Source organism: Cricetulus griseus, chromosome X (assembly GCF_003668045.3).
Source record: "Cricetulus griseus strain 17A/GY chromosome X, alternate assembly CriGri-PICRH-1.0, whole genome shotgun sequence".
NCBI lineage: Eukaryota > Metazoa > Chordata > Mammalia > Rodentia > Cricetidae > Cricetulus > Cricetulus griseus.
Window position 1 is genome coordinate 37,044,062 of NC_048604.1, and position 23,087 is coordinate 37,067,148.

Below are 23,087 nucleotides of genomic sequence, written 5' to 3' on the forward strand. Positions count from 1 at the left end.
AAAAATACCACAGGGAAAATAGAAAGCCAGGTAGGAAATGGTATGTTTGAGGACCCTGCAAGGCCAACAGTTATATAGATGGTGTACAGAGGGGCTTCAATGATTAAATGACCATATTATCATAAGTTCTCTGTGATTAGAAATTAATATTGATTGCTCCTTTTATGTGAACTTCATGTATGAAAAGTTAGTGACATAATGTCTTTCACATACCAAGTGCACACTGCCAAAATAAACGATGTATGCTGATGTGAATCAAACAGATCCTTAAGGCTGAGAAGATGACTCAGTTGGTAAAAGACTTGCAGCACAAGCATGAGGAACTGAGTTCAGATCCCCAGCACCTATGTAAAAAGCTGGTTGTGGTGTAGACCTATAACAGGAATGCTGAGGAGGCAAAGACAAGAGGATTCTTGAGGCTGGTCAGCTGGGCTTGCCAAATCAGTGAACTCCAGTTTCAGTGAGAGAGAGTGTCTCAAAAAATAATGTGGAGAATGCTAGAGGAAGATATCCAACATCAAACTCTGGCTTCCACATGTGTGCATGCACACCTGCTCATAATATATGCACGAACATGTAAACACATATACCACATACACATGTGATTAACAAACAGAATTTCATCTAGTTATTTGATTTCACAAAGGTGGAGAAAAAATAAATATCAATGCCTAGAAGAGAGATAAGAGATGAGCGTGCACAAGAGCTGTTTAGACATATGTTTGACAAAGTTCTCCAAAATCCTTGCTAATGAAAAACAACTGAACACCCCCAATAAAGCCAGCTGCATTTCCTATGCAATGGGGTCAATATAATTAGCCTGATACCCATAGCCAAACCCATAACTTGCCCTTACATGTTAGGCCAGAGCCATTACACGGTATTAGAACTCAATTCTAATTAAACAGTAGCCAACTCTGTTGACCCAAGAACAACACAGCGAAGATAGCAAGGGAAGAGAAACGAATCATATTGTATTCTCTTACTAGTTATTTCTAATCTAGTTTAGGACTTGACAGACTATTTCCCTGGATGCCAGTTTATCCAAATGAGACATAAGTATTTCAAACATTTTTGGCAATGATCCACAGTACAGTAAAATGTTCCTTCATGAAAGACATATAATACACACATATGCATATATATATATATCGATATATACACATAAACTACACATTAATGAACTATGTATAATGATCACGTATATGGAATAACCATTTCATGAAGCAAAATTCTTCTTTACTGTGTACAGTGCACACGTATTTCCTTCCACTTTTGTTGGTAGTTTTAGTGCTCCTTATTACTCATGAAGTTGATTTCCTGGTGAGTAACAATCTCATGTAAAAATGCTGCTACTGACCAACAGTTGCCAAATCTGTCCCACATTTCAACCTATTGAGGTCTGTATTAAATGCATCTTGTTGACAAGGGCATGCTACAATGAAACCCAGAGACGACTCACACCTGACAATCAATCTACCATTGACTTGATTCTCCATTTCCAACACATATTCTTGTACTCCTTTCCAAAACAATGGAACCAACCAGAATTTCTTCACATACAACATTTCATGAATCTACACACACACACACACACACACACACACACACACACACACACACACACACACACACACACACACTTTTAAAATCAAGAATCAGCTGTAAACTGCCATAAATACCAGTTCTCAGAAACAGAGGCAATGACATCAAAGGCAATCACTGTTATGTTAGTTTTGCCAGCATAAGAGCTTTCCATTCATTATTTAACCGGTCTTCATGACAACCCATTTCACAGATGAGGAAAATGAGTCTTAGAGCACTTCAGTTATTTCCTGGAAGGGACAGAAAGGAAAGATCAGACAGGGGCAGGACTGTGATTTTTTTCCCATGATTGGGTTATGTTTCTATTGTTTTTTTCCATACTGCCTCCTCTCATATCGCTGCCAAGAACATATTCAGAGGCTTCAGATCTTCCCAGAGTGGTCTATACTATTCTGGATTCACACTCAAATTGCTTAATTATCCAAGGTGAAGATCAGCTATAAAACAACTATGCTTGTCTATGCCATTCATTGAGCATTTTTGTTTATATGGAATATGTGCGTCTATAACTATACCTTTCAGTTACACAGTAAATGTGAAGGAACAAAAAGCAGGCTCAATGAACAGAAACAGCTTACCCCAGTCCCCACAGTAAGTTTCAGCTAAGCTGCCACACTGTGACTTCTTTCTGGCAGGGCCTAACGCTGCACTTGGGTGGGCTTTCTCAAGAGCTCCTAGCTTCTCCTTATTCTAAGACTAGCTCCCTTTAAGGCAGAAGAGATGGCTTCCTTTCTGCCTTCCTTCACAGAAAATTTATTTTACTCCACCAATTTCAGAAATGCATGAGTTCTTCTTCTACACTGCCTGAGGGACAGGATGCCCCGACCTCAAGGAGGCTGTGCCGAGGACTGGCAGCATTTCTATTTCTGCCCTGCAATTTGTAAAAAAAAACTCTGCACTATGCTTTAAAGAAAAAAATCATAGATTTCTTGATAAAGGGGAAAGGCTCCATCCCTCCCACAGAGGCAAAATGCCACCAGCCACCAGAAAAGCACCCCATGGAAGTCTCCTTGGAGCAAAATGCTTCGAGCCCACAGGGGAACTGCATGGTTGATTGGATGGCAGAAAGGAGTTGGAGGACCTCAGCTGAGGTCCTCCCTCCACTGAGAATATCTCCTCTGTTTTTGCCACATAGAGGGGTATTTTTTACAGTGTGTATGTGATTATGTCACAGATCACTAGTTATTTATTAAGCACTGTGTCAATTCTAACATTCTTCTGCATCCCTTCATCTTGACTATGTCGATCTTTTTCTTTTTCCCTTTATTAGTCCTCCAGGCAAACCTCCCATCCACCCACCAGCACACACACACACAGAGAGAGAGAGAGAGAGAGAGAGAGAGAGAGAGAGAGAGAGAGAGAGAGAGAGAGAGGGGGGAGGGAGGGAGGGAGAGAGAGAGAGAGAGACTTGATAAAAATAAAAACACAAGTTCTTTCTCTTAGCTGCAGCATTCCTATCTATAAAGTGAATAAGCTGAGTCAGAATGTCTGCTGTTAGGGCAATTCACTGCTTCTAGGATTCTGTTCAAATACACAGATAAAGACCCAAGCATTGGTCATGAAATGGCATTTCCGGTACAGTTCATTAGCAGTAAGCTAATTTCAAAGTGCGTGTGCATGTGTGTGCATGAGTGCATATGTGCATCTGTGTGCATGTGTGCATTCATGCATGCGTGTGCGTCTGTGTCTGTGTCTGTGTCTGTTTCTGTGTATATCAGGGTGGGGGTGGGGTAAAGACAGGGTCTCTAGCCAGTGTTGGCCTCCAAATCCAACTGTAACCAAGGATGATCTTGAACTTCTAATTCTGCTTCGGCCTCCCAAGTACTGGTATTACAGGCTTGTGCTACCAAGTCCAGTTTGTTTGGTGCTGGGGGTGAAACCCAATGGCTTATGCATTGTACACAAGCACTATTCTAACTGAGTTACATCTCCATCCCCAAACACTTGTGTTTTGTTGTTGAGGGGAGATGAGTTGTTGGCTAATAGGGAAATATTTTTGCCCAGGTGCATTCTGACATCTTCACGAAGACCTTCTCTGCCTTTTCCCATCATTGGTGCAATTTTCATTCTCTTTCTTGGCAGGCAGGGCCATAAATCCCTGCTAGACAGTTACCTCTTCTCTGTGTGTCAATTTCTCTCTCCATGTGAAGGTGGCGAGTGCAATTCAGCCTTGTAATAACCGAAGTTTCAACCCTACAGAGTTCAAGCTAGTGCCATTCTCACCTCAGTAGAAGCATTCCATTTGACATCAGGGAAATCCGAAGGGGTGTTAAATTTGCTGTGTGGCTGCAACTCCCTTTCTATTTAAGAAGACTGGCTCAAGATTTGATGCTTTTATAGATTTTAAAATCATGATTGTACAGAATATCTCAGGTTTTTAATCTGTATTGCCAATCACCCAAGTGGCTCCTTCCCAGCGGCGTTGCTAACGAGATCAGTGTTTGCTTTTGCTTGCCTACGTAGCACATGCCCCTGTTTCATCTGCTTCCCACTGCTTGGTTCAAGAGAATGAGATGGATGTGGAGGGTTGGGGATGCTTCCAGGATGTTTTGGGGAAAAAAAGAAGACATGAAAGGAAATGAAATATAGTCTCTTTCTTCTGCAATACTTCAGAATGAGTCATATTAACCTGCCTGTGTCTGAATTCAAGTCTCCTGGGACTGAATGTGCTCACAGTCAAATAGTAATGATTTTAGGAGATATCACAAGACGTCACTATGGACACTAAGTGAGTAAGGAGCCTGGAGCAATTCTCAGTATTTGCGAATATCTCAATAACTGCTGATTATGCTGATCATGGTTCTTCCTGGAGAAAATGGTCTTTGGTTTTCTATTTCAAATGTCTATATTCTGGTTATCTCTTTTTACCAAGGGATCTTTTGCACAGTAGACACAGGGCTGAGATTACATACATCTTAAAGTCCATAGTAGGGAAGGGATTGATCAAAACTGTCTGTTTTCATGTTTATGAACTTACTCAATAAATATTTATTGGGAAACCATTGCATGTCAGGCACCATATTAGGTGATGAGAACATAATGGTGGCCAAAGGCCTTAATTAATACAGCCAGCCCTCTAGAAGTGGGAGCCAGATGAGAGGAAGACAAATAGTCAAGAAATATAATAAACCAGACACAGATGAACTTAGTGACATTAAGAGATAAAACATGTGGCTAGAGTTAGAGAACACAGTGAGAGGGACAGTAAAATGAGATGAATCCACAGAGGAAGGCAGAGAACATTCTAGCTTTCTAGTGTGTCCTTATCCTAAGACTACTGGAATACAAATTGGATTTGAGACAAGGAATCAATATATTCAATGTCTCAAATGTTTGTTAAAGTCTGGTGATTGTTTTTTGGAGTTGAGTTGCCCAAAAGACTGTTATACTGTGACATGAAGATGCTCCCTCCTCCAACTGAAAACAGCAGTGTTAAGGTAGGTAGCATCATATAGTCAGTGCTAAATCACATTTAAGTTCTGCCTTAGCGTATTCATCCAAATGATGGCAGACAGCAGTCTGGACCATGCACAGTCTGGACCAGTGCATTTCTTGTCACTGGAATACATGTATCATCAAAGCATTTTGCACCCCATTCTTTTACTACCTCCTCAGAAGGAGTTAACTGTGGATAAAGCAACTGTAGATGGAAGGGACAGCACTGCATTATTGTAGAGCAATTGCCAATGTAAAAAGAAGTGACTCAGGGCTGAGGCAGGACCCCTGCATGTTCCCGTGAGTATGTATATTTGCATGGACTTTGCCAAGTCTGTTCAAGGTGATACACATAGGACACTTTTATGTAGAAGCAGAATTCCTTCTGCAGTTCTCAGACTTAGAGCCATGAAATTCAGAATGCCTGTACCCATCTGCACAATATTATGTAAGTTAGTATGTGTCTGCGATATAAATGGCACACCCATAGCTATGGTGCACTGATCCATTACAAGCTGAAAGCAAGAGTAGAAGTAATCAGAAGGCCACTGCACTGGCCCAAGAAAAAGATGGCAGTGGCTCATACTGGGTTATAGCCAAGGAAGTGTCAAGAAGTAGCCAAAATAGGGATCTGTGTTGAAGTTAAGTCAACAGGATTGCCTGGGGTCTAGGAGGTGATGAGAAAGGGAATAAAAGAAACTGAGGAGAACAACTGGGAGTTTGGGCCAAGAAAAGAGGTGAGCAGAATGCATTTGTAGAAAATCCTTCACAAGTCCTGCTATGAGCAAGGAATGGCATAAGTTGTCCATGTAAGTAGGCAGCTAAGCAATCTCCGGGTCATCAGTGCCTTCTCCTTAAGAAAGCTACTGCTCACTGGGGAGCTCAAAGTCTCTATCCAGGAAGGCTTGGAAAAATTAGTAATCCTTGATAATTAGATAATTGTCTTTGCCTCAGAAGGCTTTTTCCTGTTCCTATTTGTCCCAAGGTAAAAAAAAAAAAAATGATTTCAGCTTGTTCCTACCTGTTTCTCCAGGTTTCTTATCTATAGCATCCTGATATCTCTCCCTCTTTCAGTTTCTCACCATTTCAGAATACCAAAGTCCTCCTCTGTAGGGAATGTACCTTCATTCAAGGACAAGGATGTTCCATGGACCAGTTCCAAGCAGCCCAGAACTCCATGACTTCACCAAATCCCTCTCCTTCATAAAAGAAAAAAAAAAGGTACTTGGGGCAAGAAGCAGAGCCAAGTAAGCTGAGAAAATGAGCCAAGTGCTGAGAAATTAAAGAAAGTAATGCTGACGAAGGCGGAAAAAGAATTAATCAGGATCTCTTAAGGTCATCATGATCTCTATGATTGCATTAGCATGTAGTAGAAGAAGTCTACAGATTGATTAATACTTCCGCAGAAGAGAACAAATAGAAGCTGGCAGTGTGGTTATCGAGAGCTGCATCTTCTTTAGAGAGAACCTATGCTGGCAGGTGACAGGCACTCCTTACTCGTGGGCCAGACACATTTCCTGCAATTCACTACTTCGTGAGATAGAGATCATGTGGGCAAGGCCCTTAGCACCTTTAACAAATTTAAATCTGCCTTCTGTGCATGGTACACCTGAGTCATTTTAGATCATGAATTTCATCACCTCCAGATGTCTTGGGACAAGCTTTAGAGGAGATATCGCTTCTGGCAATCCACACAAGCCTGTTTGGAGCCTGTCCTTGCCCCATGTGCCCTGGCTGTGACTCACACTTCCTGTTACTCCTTCCACTTTCCTATTCTCCTGCCTGTATTGCCAGAGGAGGAAAGCAATTATCCTTTCCAATGATGCCTTACAGACTTTTCCTCTATATGTCAAAGATGCCATGCTTTGGTAGCCTTGTCTCTTCTCTGCTAGCCAGAGAGAGAAACAGAGATATATAGAGACAGAGAGACAGATACTGAAACAGAGAGACAGAGATATACTCAGAGACACACATAGACAGGACTGTCCAGACAGGACTGTCTCTTGCAGACAAACACAGGAAAAGAAATACCAATTAAAATGAAATTCCAGTGTCTTCAGTTCCACCTACGTACCAGTGAATAGTGTAAGTGCTTTATATTGGTGCTGTGTCGAGTGAGATCACCATTTCACAGCTTAAAGAAACAGAGCTCTGAGAGATTTAGGTACTTGATCAAGAACACAAAGCTAGAAGTGATGGAAACCAGTCTTTGAACCCAAATATATTTGACTTCAGTGCAACTGCCTACAACTAGCTGTGTATACCTCATAAAACAGGAAGCATCCTTCTATTTCCAATAACTTTCTTCCCTGTAGATAGAGGAACACTATCTCTAAAAATGTGGAGATGCCTGTCAGAACACTGACTCCAGCACTGAGCTCCATTTTTCTTTCTACTGAATGGCACATTTGTATTCATGTGCTTTATTCACTTGCCTTACACACCATAAACTTATTTGGGGTTCCAACCAGTTTGCTCTTGATTTGCCTCTTTCTGCCAGCACCAGGCCAGTTTCTAGTCTCCCAATTCAGCACCATCCCTAACTCCTCTCTCTCTAACCACCAAGGTAGGGTGTTTTCCTCTTTATAGTGTCTCTTAAATTGATCCATTCCACCATTTCAAACATTTTCTAACGTCTTTTGACTTAAACACTACACAAATTAACTGTCCAACAGTTGTCATGGGTCAGACATCCCAGGCTACACTTCTCATCAGAAGGTTTATTAGTAAGTATAAAATGCTGTCTAAGCAAACATAGCATGTACTTACTTCTAAAGGGATATTAGATGGAAATCAAAGGATAACTAGGCTACAATCCTCAACCCCAGCCGGGCGTTGGTGGCACACACACATTTAATCCCAGCACTCAGGAGGCAGAGGCAGGCAGATCTCTGTGAGTTCCAGGTCAGTCTGGTCTCCAGAGCAAGTGCCAGGATAGGCTGCAAAGCTACACAGAGAAACCCTGTCTCGAAAAACAAAACAAAACAAAACCCTCAACCCCAGAGAAGCTAGGTAACAAACAGGACCCTAAGAGGAACATGTGGATCTCCCTGGAAAGAGGAAGTAGATGGGATGTCCTGGGTAAAGTGAGGGTTGGGGAGTAGAGGAGGGAATTGGGGGATGGGAGCATGAGAGATCAGGATGGCTGAGCAGCAGCAGGTCAGACTGAGTGGGAGAGTGATGGGGAAGATATCTTGATAGAGGGCCATTTTGAGGTTAGTAGAAACCTGGTGCTAGGGAGGCTTCCCAACCCACAAGGATGACCCCAGCTAAGACTTCTAGCAATGGTGTAAAGGGTGCCTGAACTGCCTTTCCCTTGTAATTGGATTGGTATCTGCCTTAGTTGTCATAGAGCCTTCATCCTGTACCTGATGCAAGCAGTTGCAGAGTTCCTCACCAAGCATCAGCCTGAGCTCCAGGAGTCCAGAAGAGAAGGTGGAGAGATTGCATGAGCAAGGAGGATCAGTCAAGATCATAATAGGGAAACCCAAAGAGACAGCAGACGTGAGCTTGTGGGAGCTCATGGACTCTGGATGGACAGCCAGGGAGCTGGCATGGCACGAGATAGGCCCTCTGCATCTGGGTGACAATTGTATAGCTTGGTCTTTTGTGGGGCCCCTAGCAGTGGGACCAGGACCAATTCCTGATGCATAAGCTGGCTCTTTAAAACCTATTCCCTATGGTGGGTTGCCTCACCCAGCCTTGATGTAGTGGGGAGGAGCTTGGTCCTGCCTCAGTTTGATGTGCCATGCTTCCTTGATTCCTATGAGAAGCCTTATCCCATCTAAGGGGAAACAGAGGTGGAATAGATGGGAGGCCAGGGAGGAGGTGAGGGAGGGATCAAGGGGAGAAGAGGGTAGGGAAACTGTAGTTGGTATGTTAAAAAAATGATGAAAAAAAATGTTGTCAAAACCGTTCCATAATCCTTCACTCCAATTCTCTAAATCTCAACATTTTATGACATTTCTTTCAGTCTTTCTCTCTACCTAAACATATTGTTACATAGGCAATATATAGTCTTCTAAACCATTTGAGAGTAAGATGAAGGTCATCTTCCTTTATCCCTAGATACTTTGCATAACACATATGAAGCTATTTTTGTTCATTGCCAGAAGACTGATCAGAATCAATAAAAATATTCATATCATATTTTGTGTAATATAAATGCATCTTCCAAATTTAATTAATTAACCCCAAAATAAAAAAAATATTCAGTATAGGAGTCAAGCATAAACCAATCCTGTAGTTGAGTTTGAATGTTACTTAAGTCCTCTTTTAAAAGTGGAAGTGTTCTTAGTTTTTCTTATCTTTCATGGCCTTGACATTTTCAAAGCGTACACTATCCTCTGATTCCAGATATAATTTTCAATGTCACAGTAGACAGAAAAGCAGAAAATTGTCTGACTTCCTATCTTCAGAGTTACAGAATTTGAAAGAACCTAAATTTTGGATTATTCTACTGAATCTCAAACACCTCGAAAAATTCCCATCATATCACTGACTAAACATGATTAAATTAATTCACATTTTACACTTAATTCTAACTATGACTATCCAATGACAATTACAATTGCATAATCACCCCTAGTCTGAGTATGAGTGGACCCTAGCAAAAATATGAGGAATACATTTAATTTCATATTACAATATATGAAAAACTACCCATTTCAGAAATATAGAAATTAAGCATTTGCATCTATCTTCTGGGCAGGGATGTGAGCTTTAGTTTTAAATAAAGAAAATTTGGGACAAGGGATGAGGTAGTTCATAATCAGGCAACCTCACAAGAGTGAATTTCTAGTACCAGGCATGACTTCCTTCCTGTTGAGCAGGATTTAAGTTCAATTAGACATTTATTCTCAATATATGGGTGCAACTATTGCACTTTTAGGGATATCTTGCCATTCTGGTCATTGTTGCTCATGGGCCTCACAGCTGGGTAGGACTTATGGTTCCTTCCCTTCCTTACCAGCTTGCACAGCACCTTCTGCTTCCATAAAAAGCCAGACTTCAGGAAAGAGTCTTTCAGTTCAGATCCAGCTCAATTCTTCCAAGTCCTGTGGCCAAAATATGAGGTACCTTAAGCAATAAGGACTTACCTTCAACCTCTGGGAGGTGTCCAAGGGGAACAGCATTAGCTTAATATTATTTTGGGAGTCTCTTAGGATATACTACCTAATAACTCAGAAGGAAGTTATGTTGAGGTACACCAATAAAATTACTGGCCCATGGAAATAATGGATCATTGCTTTGAAATAAGTTTGTTTTTAGAAGGTATAATAATGGCAATGACACAAAGGATGTTTCATCAGTATCAAAATCAAACGACTTGTGTCAGGAAGGAAAATATACAGCAGGTATTGCCTACTATCAAACTTCAACCATCACCTTAGATGGCTGTTGGAATTTTAATGGTGCTCATTTTATATATAAATTCAATGTAAATTTGTCTTGTTTTATAGAAGTAAACATCATCATGAATTTATCCCGCTTTTGTATTTGTACCCAGAGGTTAAGAACATAATGAAATAATATATGAAGACTGAAAAATTAATGTCATAATTACATAATGTATGAGCCCTGAAAAAAAGTTAATGAACAATCTAGCAATATTAACAAAGACAGAAAAGACACAAATGACCAATATATGAATGAAAATATCAGTGCAGGCCCTGCAAACAGTATAAGACCAATAAGAAAGTGGTACTAACAATCCCACACTTACCAGTTTTATAATATAGCAGAGACAGACATTCCACAAAATGTAGCAACTACTATGATTCAACAAGTATGGACTAGATCATCTAATAGACCCATACCTTTTAAGGAATGGAACTTTTATTTTACATTTCCCTTCCAAGATTTCCAATGCTAGAAGTTGTTATTTGTTTGTTTGTTTTGAGATTTGGTCTTGCTACACAGCCCAGAATGGGCCTCTTGTCTAGCCCCTCCCCTCGAGTACTGGAATTACAGGTGTGTGCCACCACCCTAGTCTGCCTGGGGTTTTCCATGAAGAATTCTATCAAGAATTTTGAAGAATAATCTATGCTAATTTACTAAAACATTTTTCAAATGTGATTGGGAAAACACTTTCTACAATTCTTATGAAGCTAGTATTACACCAAAATCAAATAATGATGATACAAAGAGCATAGAAGAAAAGAAAGAAGGGTAGAAGGAAACAAATTACAAAGCAATATCCTTCCAGGTGGTGGTGTCATACACCTTTAATCCCAGCACTCAAAAGGCAGAGGCAGGCAGATCTCTGTGAGTTCTAGGCCAGCCTGGTCTATCGTGAGTTCCAGGACAGCCTCCAAAGCAATACAAAGAAACCTTGTCTCGAAACAACAACAACAACAACAAAATGAATTGTACACCATAACCAACTAAGATTTATTCCATGGACACAAAGGAAGCTAAATATGTCAAAAACAGTTTTTACAACCCACCATGTGAAAAGGTTAAATTTTTAAAAATAACTTAACAATTTGTGTAAGAAAACATTTGAAAAAATTATTCATGATAAGACAAAAAAGAAAATGCTTTCCTTTAAGGAAGGTAGGAATAGAGGGCTTCCTTGACTTAAATAAAAATTGAACTAGCAAAAAACGTATAGCCCTCGATAACAACAAGAAAATTAGTTGGCACATGGAACCTAACTGAAAATAAAGCAGTATTATGTAGCTTGACCAATTGGGATTTATTCCAGGAAATCAAAGTTGGTTTAATATGTGAAATTGTATTAACATAATATACCATTTCAGTAGAATGGAGACAAAACCATGTGGTTATCTCAATAGCCAAAAATAAAAAGCCATAAAAAAATCTGATGCCATACCAGTGCTTCACGAGAAAACATTCAATGAGCTTGGGCATAATGGGATTTCCTTGGCATTGCTGTGCTGGTTAGGTTTGGTCAACTTGATAAATATTAGAGTCATTTGAGAAGAGGGAACCTTAATTAAGAGATGATCCCATCACGCTGGAATGTTACTGTGAGTATGGAGGCATTTTCTTGATTAATGGTTGATATAGGAGGGTCAGCCAATTGTGGGAAGTGTCACCCCTGGGCAGATGGCCCTGAGTTGTATAAAACTCTAGCTGAGTGAGCCACAGATAGCTATCCAGTAAATAGCATTCCTGTGTAGTTCCTGTCTTGGCTACTTCCCTGTTTCCCTCAACTGTGATCAAGAAGGGAAGTCAAATAAACTGATCATGCAACAGAGACCTAACTGAAACAATTGTCAACAAGTCCCAATAGTCAACATAGGTTGAAATGCCCTAAGTGAAAAAATGAATTTAAATACACCTAGCCTAGCAAACATCATAGGTAGATGACACACAGAACTGCAGAAGATATGTTCCTTCTGCTGTGGCTTCATGGCTGACTGGAATCTCTGACTCACTTCAATAGTGCTGCTCAGCATCATGAGAAATTATCACACTGTGTTTTGCCAGCTCAAGGAAAGGTGAAAACTCAAAATAGAAAGTACATTTTGTGCTGAATGTTTATTACTCTTCTACAGTCATAATGCCAACTGTAAGACATAGTTAAAAGCCATTTGTACTTAATAGTCCAAGACTGAAAGCTTTGCTACCTTGGCTAATTCTGTTCAACATTGTATTGGGAATTCTATCCATGGCAATTAAACAAGACAATGAAGTATAAGTGAAGAAAAATAAAACTAAAGATTATTTCCATTTATAGTAGACAAAAGTAATAAAACCATTAGGGATAAATGTAACTGTAAGTGCCAAACATATAATCAGAATAGGGGGCCATGGGGGAGAAGGGTAGTCTTCCAAGGAAGGAGAAAGGGAATACAGTGTTATAAGGAATAAAGGAGAAATTAGAGCAGAAAGGTTAAATGGGGAGAGAGATAGGAGTGCTGGGAGGGAACATGGGGAGGGACAACTAACACTAAAGCTCTTTAGAAAAGTTATATGGAAACTTACTACTATAGCAACTTCCTAAAATATATACATATAAAAAAGAAGTTTAAATGGAGTTACCATATAATAGGGGAAACAATAATTCAACTAAATATCACAGACCATAAACTCCCCCAAATACCACAGGTTATTTCAAATACTCTACCTCCCCACAACTTGACATTAAGACCCTATTTCTGAAGGCACTGCATACTTATTGAGTTATTACTCAACTAGTAGCTTCTTGCCTACTGACTAAAATTCATAGTACTGGAGGATACTATACACACTACTGGAGGACAAAAGTAGTTATCAATCTCATCCCGCTAAGAATCCTGTGAGCTATAATAGAGACCTGACAGCAAGATATACCCACTGGTACAATAGAGGCAGAAATGCTATAGGAGTAACCAACCACTTTTAAAATTCAACTTAAGTCCCTTTCCATGAAATGGAATCCATATCTGATCTTGCTCAAAGAACCAAAAATCTCACATTAGGGTCATTAGCCCTTAAAGGAAACCCCCTTAAAGGAAACCTACTACTATTAATCTACTAAATTATCATAACATTATAAAATGACAACTAGTAACAGATTGCTGCACCCATTGCTATCTGTGATCTGCTACAAGAGATTTTTCTAATTGCAGATAGCAATTAGCACAGAGACCCAGAATCGGACAATGTACAGAATATGGGAGACTTTAGAGTACTCATCCCTAAATGAGATATCGTTATCATTCTCCATCCTCAAGGCTCAGGGGTCTAAGTGAAAAGGAGGCAGAATGATTTTTTAAGTGCCAGATGTAGTGAATGACTTCAAGGAAACAGCATTTTCCAGATACAACAGGACTGACACACATAAAAGCTTAGAGACTGTGAGAGCATGCACATGAACTGCACAAGTTCAAGCCAGACAAAATCCCAGCATGGTGAAGGGGAAGTGGACATAATGACCTAACCCTATTTGCAATAAGTGGCTTCTAGAGAGGGGGAGTCAGTTTTCTTCAATGTAGTGTCTTTATCAAACACACCCCAGAGTGGGCCTCAGGCTCAAAAGTAGTTAGCCAACACAAATTAGATTTCATGTTTTTTTTAAATGCTTTTGTGATTTATTTGGTTTGTTTTTAAGATACTGCTATAATATGATGTTAGGTGGCTAGGGAAGGGGAGGATCAAAGAGGAGTTGGTAGAAAGGAAAGAATATGACCAAAGTATATTGCATGAAAAAATTAAGAACTACCGAATCAGAACAGTTGAGATATTGTTGAGATAAATGAAAGAAGATCTAAATACACAAAAGGAATCCTATGTCCTCTCCATTCATCTGTGGATGCAATAATAATCCTACTAATGTTCTAGTTATATATTTGTAGAAATTGAAAGACACTCCTAAAATTTATGTTAGTCCAAGGAAATTGTAACTGTTAAAAGAATCTCTTGAAAAGAACAACAAAGTTAGAATGCAAATATTTCCTAATTTTGAAATGTACTTAAATTATAACACTCATGATATTCTAATATTGGTTTTAAAATTGCATGCAGAACAATAGGATTGAATTAAAATTGAACCTGCATGTTTATGGTCATTTGATCTTTGGCAAGTGTGTCAAGAGTAAAAATGGTCTTTTGCAAACATTGTCTGGGACAAGTACACATCCACATGAAATAGAATTAAATGGACACATCCACATGAAATAGAATTAAATGGAACTCACATAAAACTAATAAAAATCATATGATGTAGATATAAAATATATAATATAAAATTCTCAGAGGAAAATAGGTATGATTGTTTGTGACATTGAATTAATGAATAGTTCCTTAGAGTGACACTAAAAGCATGAGGAAGGAATGAAAATAATAGATAAATTATAGGACATTAATAAAACAAACTTGCATTACAGGAAACCATCAAGAAAATTAAAAGCCCACAGAAAGGGAGAAATATTTTCTAATTGTGCATGGAATATATTTTTTTTCTTAAAACACAGTTAAAGGAAAACGTGACCTATTAAATGCAAACAAACCAAACAAATGGATGGGCAAAATGCAAATGTATATTTAATGGTATAGGGCTCATCAACAAAACAGAAATGAAATACTGATGTACAATGCAGTGTGGATATACTTTTAAAAACATGTGGTTGGAGAGATTGCTCAGTGGTTAAAAGCACATATTGTTCCTGCAGAGATCCTGAGTTTATTCCCAGGACAAACATGGTGGCTCACAAAACATATTCAGGGGTCAAGCATACCCACTATATAAATACATACATGCAGGCAAAGCACACCTAGAACAAATCATTTTTAAAGATGTGTTTATTATGTATACAATGCTCTGTATATATGCCTGCCGTGTAGAAGAGGCCACAAGATCTCATTACAGATGGTTGTGAGCCACCATGTGGTTGCTGAGAATTGAACTCAGGACCCCCGGAAGAGTAGCCAGTGCTCTTAACTGTTGAGACATCACTTCAGCCTCAAACAAATAATTTTTATAAAGTGAAAAAAACAAACCAAAACCATTTTGTTAACACAAATGAGGCTGTCACAGTTAACTATACACTACACAGTTACATTTGTATAAAATGACCAAAATAAGAAATTCTGTGGAAATAGAATGGAACATTTTGATTGTCTCAGACTGGAGGAGATTGAAAATTGGATGGTAATGCCTAAGGGCTGCTGTTTCTTTTGACCATAATGAAAAGGTTCTAAAGTTGATTGTGGTGATGGATACAAAATTCTGTCAATATACCAAAAGTGAAGGAATTTTAAATAGATAAATTATATGAAACATGGGTTGCTGCTAATACAAGAAATAAAACCATGTCTATTTATAGAGGCATGATCATCTACATAAATTGTATCAAGGATGAGGAGCATGGTGGTGCACTCCTTTAGTCACAGCACCCATTAGGCAGAGGCAAGTGGATAATCTATATGATTTGCAGGCCAGCCAAAGCTACATAATAAGATATTATCTTTTTTAAAAATCAAGTAACACATGGAGGATTAGTGGTGATACAGCTTAGTAATAGAGAACTTGCCTAGCATGCTTAGGACCCTGGATTTAACCTCAGTGAAAGAAAGGAAGACAGGAGGGAAAGGAAGGAGGGATAGAGGGGTAGAGGAAGGGAAAGAGGAGAAATGGAGGGGGAGGAAGTGAGGAGGGAGGGAAGGAAGGTAGGAAAGGAGGGAGGGAGGGAGGGAGGAGGGAGGAGGAGGGAGGGGTAGAGGAAGGGAAAGAGGAGAAATGGAGGGGCCTGGGATAGAGGGGTAGAGGAAGGGAAAGAGGAGAAATGGAGGGGGAGGAAGTGAGGAGGAGGGAGGGAGGTAGGAAAGGAGGGAGGAAGGAGGGAGGGAGGGAGGGAGGAGGGAGGGAGGGAGGGAGGGACTTTGATGGGATAAGGCTAAAAAGTTTGCAGGATTCAAACACCCCTTCATGATAAAGGTCCTGGAGAGATGAGGGATAACAGGAACACACCTGAACATAATAAAAGCCATATACAGTAAACCAACACCAAACGTCAAACTAAATGGACAAAAACTCAACTCAATTCCTCTAAAATCAGAAACAAGACAAGGCTGTCCACTCTCTCCATATCTCTCCAATATTGTACTGTAAGTTCTACCTAGAATAATAAGACAACAAAAGGAGACCAAGGGGATACAAATTGGAAAGGAAGAAGTCAAATTTCACTATTTGCAGATGATATGATAGTTTACATAAGTGACCTGCAAAACGCTACACGGGAACACCTAAACCTAATAAACAGCTTCAGCAAAGTAGCAGGATACAAGATTAACTAAAAAAAAAAAAATCAGTAGTCCTATTACATACAGACAACAAATAGGCTGAGAAAGAAATCAGAGAAACATCACCCTTTACAATAGCCACAAACAACATAAAATATCTGGGGTAATGCTAACCAAACAAGTAAAAGAACTGCATAATAAGAACTTTGAGTCTTTAAAGAAAGAAATTAAAGAAGATACCAGAAAATGAAAATATCCCCCATGCTTTTGGATAGGTAGGATCAACATACTAAAAAATGGCAATCTTACCAAAAATAATCTACAGATTCAATGCAATCCCCATCAAAATCCCAGCACAATTCTTCACAGACCTTGAAAGAAAAATACTCAACTTTATACGGAAAATCAAAAGACACAGGATAGCCAAAACAACCCTGTAAAATAAAGTAACTTCCTGAGGCATCACCATCCCTGACTTCAATCTCTATTATAGAGCTATAGTCCTGAAAACAGCCTGGTATTGGCACAAAAATAGACAGGTAGACCAATGGAATCAAATAGAAAAGCCTGTTATTAACCCACACACCTACGGACACCTGATTTTTGACAAAGAAGTTAAAATTATACAATAGAAAAACAACATCTTCAACAAATAGTGCTGGCATAACTGGATGCTGGCATGTAGAAGACTGCAGATAGATCCACGTCTATAGCCATGCCCAAAACTTAAGTCCAAATTGATCAAAGACCTCAACATAAATCCAGCCACACTGAATCTCTTAGAAGTGAAAGTGGGAGGCACCCTTGAACAAATTGGTACAGGACACCACTTCCTGAAAATAACACCAGTAGCACAGGCACTGAGATCAATAATTAATAAATGGGACCTCCTGAAACTGAGAAGCTTCTGAAAGGCAAAGGACACAGTCAACAAGACAAAACAGCAGCCCACAGAATGGGAAAAAATATTCACCAACCCCACATCTGACAGAGGGCTGATGTAAAAACTTTACAAAGAACTCAAGAAGTTAGTTTTCAAAACACTTAATAATCCAATTAAAAAGTGGGGTACAGCACTAAATAGAGAATTCTCAATAGAGGAATCTAAAATGGCTGATAGACACTTACTAAAGTGCTCAAAATCCTTAGCCATCAGGGAAATGCAAATCAAAACTAGTCTGAGATAGCATCTTACTCCTGTCAAAATAGCTAAAATAAAAAACACCAATGACAGTTTATGCTGGAGAGGGTGTGGAAAAGGGGGAACACTTCTTCACTGCTGGTGGGAGTGCCAACTCACACAGCCACTTTGGAAATCAGTACAGAGATTCCTCAGGAAAATGGGAATCAGTCTATCACAAGATCCAGCAATTCCACTCATAGGCATATACTCAAAAGAAGCACATTCGTACAACAAGGACATATGTTCAACCATGTTCATAGCAGCACTATTTGTAATAGCCAGAACCTGGAAGCAACCTAGATGCCCCTCAACTGAAGAATGGATAGAGAAAATGTGGTACATTTACACAATAGAGTACTACTCTGAGAGGAAAAAAGGGAATTTTGAAATTCACAGTCAAATGGATGGAAATAGAAGAAACCATCCTGAGTGAGGTAACCCAGTCACAAAAAGACAAGCATGGCATGTACTCACTCATATATGGATATTAGACATAGAGAAAAGGATTACCAGCCTATACTCCACACCACCAGAGAAGCTAGTAAACAAGGAAGACCCTAAAGAGACATACACGGTCCCCTGAAGAAGGGGAAAGGGACAAGATTTCTTGAGCAAATTGGGAGCATGGGGCAAGGGGAGAGGGAGCTTGGAGAGTGAAAAGGGAAGAAGAGGATGGGAGAGGAGGACATGAGGGAGCAGGAAGGATGATTGGGGGGGGGATATAGGAGAGCAAAGTAAGAGATACCATACTAGAGGGAACCATTATAGGTATAAAGAGAAATCTGTCACTATTTAAATGTTCATGTATCTACAAGGATGACCCCAACTAACAATCTAAGCAATAGTGGAGAGGCTACCTTTAATGCCCTTCCTTGATAATGAGATTGATGACAACCTTATACGCCATCCTAGAGCCTTTATCTAGATGCTGATGGAAGTAGAAGCAGACACCCACAGCTAAACACACTGAACTGAGCTGGTATCCAGTTGCAGAGAGGGAAGAGTGATGAGCAAAGGGGTCAAGACCAGGCTGGTGAAACCAACAGAAACACCTGACCTGAACAAGGCAGAGCTTATGGACCCTAGACTAATAGCTGGGAAACCAGTGTAGGCCTGATCCAGATCCCCTGAATGTGGGCATCAGTGAGGAGGCCTCAGAAATCTATGGGACCTGTGGTAGTAGATCAGTATTTATCCCTAGCATAGGAATGGACTTTGCGAGCCCATTCCACATAGAGGGATACTCTCTCAGCCTAGACACAGAGGGGCGGGCCTAGGCCCTTCTACAAAGGATAAGACAGACTCTGAAGATCCCCCATTGACGTCCTCACTCTCCCTGGGGAACAGAAAGGGGATAGGATAGGGAGTTAGTGGGAGGCAGGGGAGGAGGGGAGGGAGAGGGAACTGGGATTGACATGTAAAACAATCTTGTTTCTTATTTAAATAAACAATGGAAAAAAGTTTGCAAGATTCAATGTAATCATAAAAAACTGTATTTCCACATACTGTTAATGAACAGGTTAAGAAAACAAAGTTAAAACTATGATAACATTTATAATAACTAAAAATCAATAAACTTACTTAGAAAACTAAAAAATTGCATGTAGACTAAAAACTAGAGGACAATGGTGAAAGAAATCAAAGACATAATTAAAATTCAATATAGCATAAGGATCATCATTTCTTCCAAAATAGACACATGTAAAACTTCAGTTTTTATTGATTAAATCCTAACAAGACCTCTATGCATGTTAGCAATATTTTCTACAATGTATTTGGAAAGAAAAATAAGCTGTGTTTAGCTAAAAGAATCCCTCCTCCTTCTGCATTTACCTCCTTCCCCCTCCCTAAAGAGCTCTCTTTCCCATTTCCCAAGGTAATAATCTTGTCATAAATGTTTATAAATATTTCATCTTTGTTTACTATTTGCATTCTCATAATAAGTCCTTTCATAAATCAAAGTTTACAATTTTTGTGTGGTCCAACTTGTCATATTTTTTCTGGTTTCACACCTAAGTTCTCTTACCTCCTGTGCTAAGGATTAAACACAGCCTCACATGTTTAATCCTAGGCAAAAATTGTATCATAAATGTATATCCTATAATTCTATAGTACATATAATTCTATAACATACTGTGTGTTAATTTTTGCATGAACTGTGAGCTTTCACTCTGGGTTTTAAGGAAAAGGAAGCCATGGTAGGTTGTTCAAGTGTAAATCCCTAAGTCCATGCACATGTCAGCAGTCCTAATTGGACTTAATAGATTATGAAGAAGACAAAACTGAAGTTGGGAGAAGAGTGTTGGTATCTGATAGAGTTGAGGGTGAGATGGGCTTGGATGTGACTGTGTTTCAGTATATACACATAGAGAATTCTTCAATATATATTTTTTAAATCAGAGCAAAAACAAAGTAAAGACGTAAGAACAATATGGTGATCAATGAGATGAAATAGTCGTCATTAATTTAAATTAAAATGTAATTACATTGTTCCCCCCTTTTCCTTTCTCCCTACAACTCTACCTACATATCTCCTCATTCCATCTCTAAATCATGGCTTCCTTTTCCTTAAAATTTATTGTTATACAAATGTATAAAATACATTATATCTTATAATATATAATAATTATAAAGTAAATTATATATTTGACTTTGAAGGGAAAATAATTTAAAATGGTCCCCTTCATTCTTTTTTCTATAGTTGCCTATACATATATATTTCAAAACAATTCAGCACTAATTATTTTGTGGCTTTCTTACCTAACTGTATATTATAGACATTCTTTACAAAAAATATTACTCTAAAACAGCAGTCTCTATCTATTTAAGATTATACTTCAGTAGACTATATTTTCCTTCCTCTCCTGTCTCCCTCTCCTCACTCTTCATCCCCACTTTCTCATCTTTTTCTCCTTCCATTCTTTGGCATATTAAGACAAGTACATTGACAAGGATAAAGACTTTGAGGGGAAGCAGGGATCTAGAAAATGGCTATAAAGCGATAAAGAGAAAATTTGGCAACTAAGGATGAAAAGCTGCTTCTTGGCATCAAATACGGTCTGCTAAGCCAAGTGCCAAAATGAATTGCCCCACCCTCCTTTATGTATATGAATGGAACTTGAGCCTTAGGGCCAACAAAGATCCTTATTCTGTCCATTGTGGAGATTCCAGCTGTGGAAAAACCATTTCACATTTAAACACATACAGCCACCTATTTGGCCACTCATTGAAAGTATGAAGCTAGATCCATTTCATGAATCGTAATTACCCTCACTTCTCAAGGAGTCCCAAGATTAATGGACATAACCTGAGTTGGTAAAGTAATATATAGTGACTAAGGAGGAAATAAGCCACTGCAGTAGATGACTTGGAGTCATTTTCCTGCTCTGCCACTCACTAGCTGCATGGCTTAGAAAGCTGCTTAACCTCCTTGGCTCTTAGTTTCTAGACCATGGGGATAAAGAGCATGGTATGATGAATGTCTATAATCACAGCCACATTGGGAGGCTGAGGCAGAAAGACTGTCAAGTTCAGAAACAGCTTGGGCAACTCATTGAGATACATAGTGAATGGGGATAATAGGAGTTCCTCTTTTAGAGGATCATTTTAAGGATGTCACAAATAAAACTGTGCAATGTGCTTACAAAGACTCACTCCTTGGTGTTTGCTTTCATTACTATAAAAGACAAAACTTCTTCGTAGTTATGAAAGAAGTACTGGCATCTTTTATCAAGGCAAGGTACAAAACTAAGGCTTGGAGAAAGCAAACCCTGTGGTACAGGGATCCTATTAAGACCTTGACTCAAGCTGCTTCTCGGTAGAGCCAAACTTCTCAAGCACAGAACTAAAAAGGGTTATGCCATTTCTAACTCCAAGCTGGTTTTCATATTCTCAAAGCCTGGTGCTGAGCTTCAGCAGAGGAAGGAATAGCTAGCTGGTCTTCCCCTGGCTTTGACCACTGGCACACATCTCAGGCTAAGAAGAAACACGCCATGATCCTGAGAAGAGTTTTGAGATATTTCAATAGGTTTTCCATCTTCTGCTCGGAGACTCTACGATAAAAGTCACAAGCTTTCTGACTTTGACCTGTGCCAGAACTGCTTATGTGGGTCTGATTGTCCTCTGTCCTATTTCAAATGCAAACCCATCTCTTAGGCCCGCATAGCCTTCAGAGCCATCAGCCTCACTCTGGCCAGAAGAGACAGCTGTCTGGAGGCTGGCCCCTTTGTTCCGGAGAAGCTGGTAAATCATCAGTAATCCCTGATTCACAGTGATAATCAGCTCCCTGTCTGAACAGTCAGGGCTGTGCAAAATAACAAGTGGGGCCGCACCTGTTCTGAGGGTCTGGCACTCATAAAGCAAGCTGCTATGAATGGCCCAAGGCCCCACACAAGCAGCAGCTGCGGTCTGGAATCAGGGCATTGTTAACATAAGAATGGGTCTCAGTCATGCCAGCCAGTCAGCCTGCTAGCCAGCCAGCCAACCAGCCAGCTAGCCAGTCAGCTAGCTCTCTTCCTCCCTCCTCCCCATCTTGCCTGGAACACCAAATGGGCCACCCTCATTGTAGGCAGACTAGCTTTACCGGTTTCTTTCTTACCGGTGCATTAATCAATATTTTATTTGTTGGCGAAAGAGCAGGCTTTTTTCTTCAGACAGTGTCCAAGTGGAGGAAGAATCACTATTCTCCCTGTTTGCACTCTAAGGCAAGTACCTATGACATACAATTCCAGGAGAAATGATGCATAGAGACTACAAAGCAAATAGTGACATGCTGTATGCATGCAAAGTAGCCCATGAGGCTCTTCGCTTGGGCAAATGTAAGCTAGGATATAGAAAAGCCTCTGCCAACTTGCCTATCTTGGACACACTATACCAGCAGAACTTAGAACTTAGAAGAAACGCAGCTGCTGAACTCAGAGACACTGAATCGCCTATCTGAGTTTAGTAAGGTCTTTGGGTGATTTGTGTGCACATTAACATTTGAGAAGTACTAGGCAAGAAAACAAAGCAGTGGATTTCACCCCTTCTCCTACTTGTAAGTACTATGCTTTCAAACAATAAAAAGCACTGGAATCTAAGTTCTACCCACTACTAGCAGAATGACCAAAATCAAGTCACATACTCTCTTTAAATCTGCTCTCTCATTTGTAAAGGAGCAACAACAATATTA

The 23,087-nt window shown here is 39.6% G+C and overlaps 1 protein-coding gene across 10 annotated transcripts in view; it reads right to left on the reverse strand.

The window, feature by feature from the left end:
• Pak3 (p21 (RAC1) activated kinase 3) overlaps positions 1 to 23,087 on the reverse strand; it is a 256,170-nt gene that overhangs the window by 209,748 nt on the left and 23,335 nt on the right. For 2 of the 10 annotated variants that reach the window (XM_035449832.1, XM_027433649.2), the window contains exon 2: positions 10,010 to 10,097. The exons of the other annotated variants lie outside the window; for them this stretch is intronic. The gene's annotated coding sequence lies outside the window, so the exon portion shown is untranslated. The remainder of the gene's footprint in view (positions 1 to 10,009; positions 10,098 to 23,087) is intronic. 10 annotated transcript variants of the gene reach the window in all.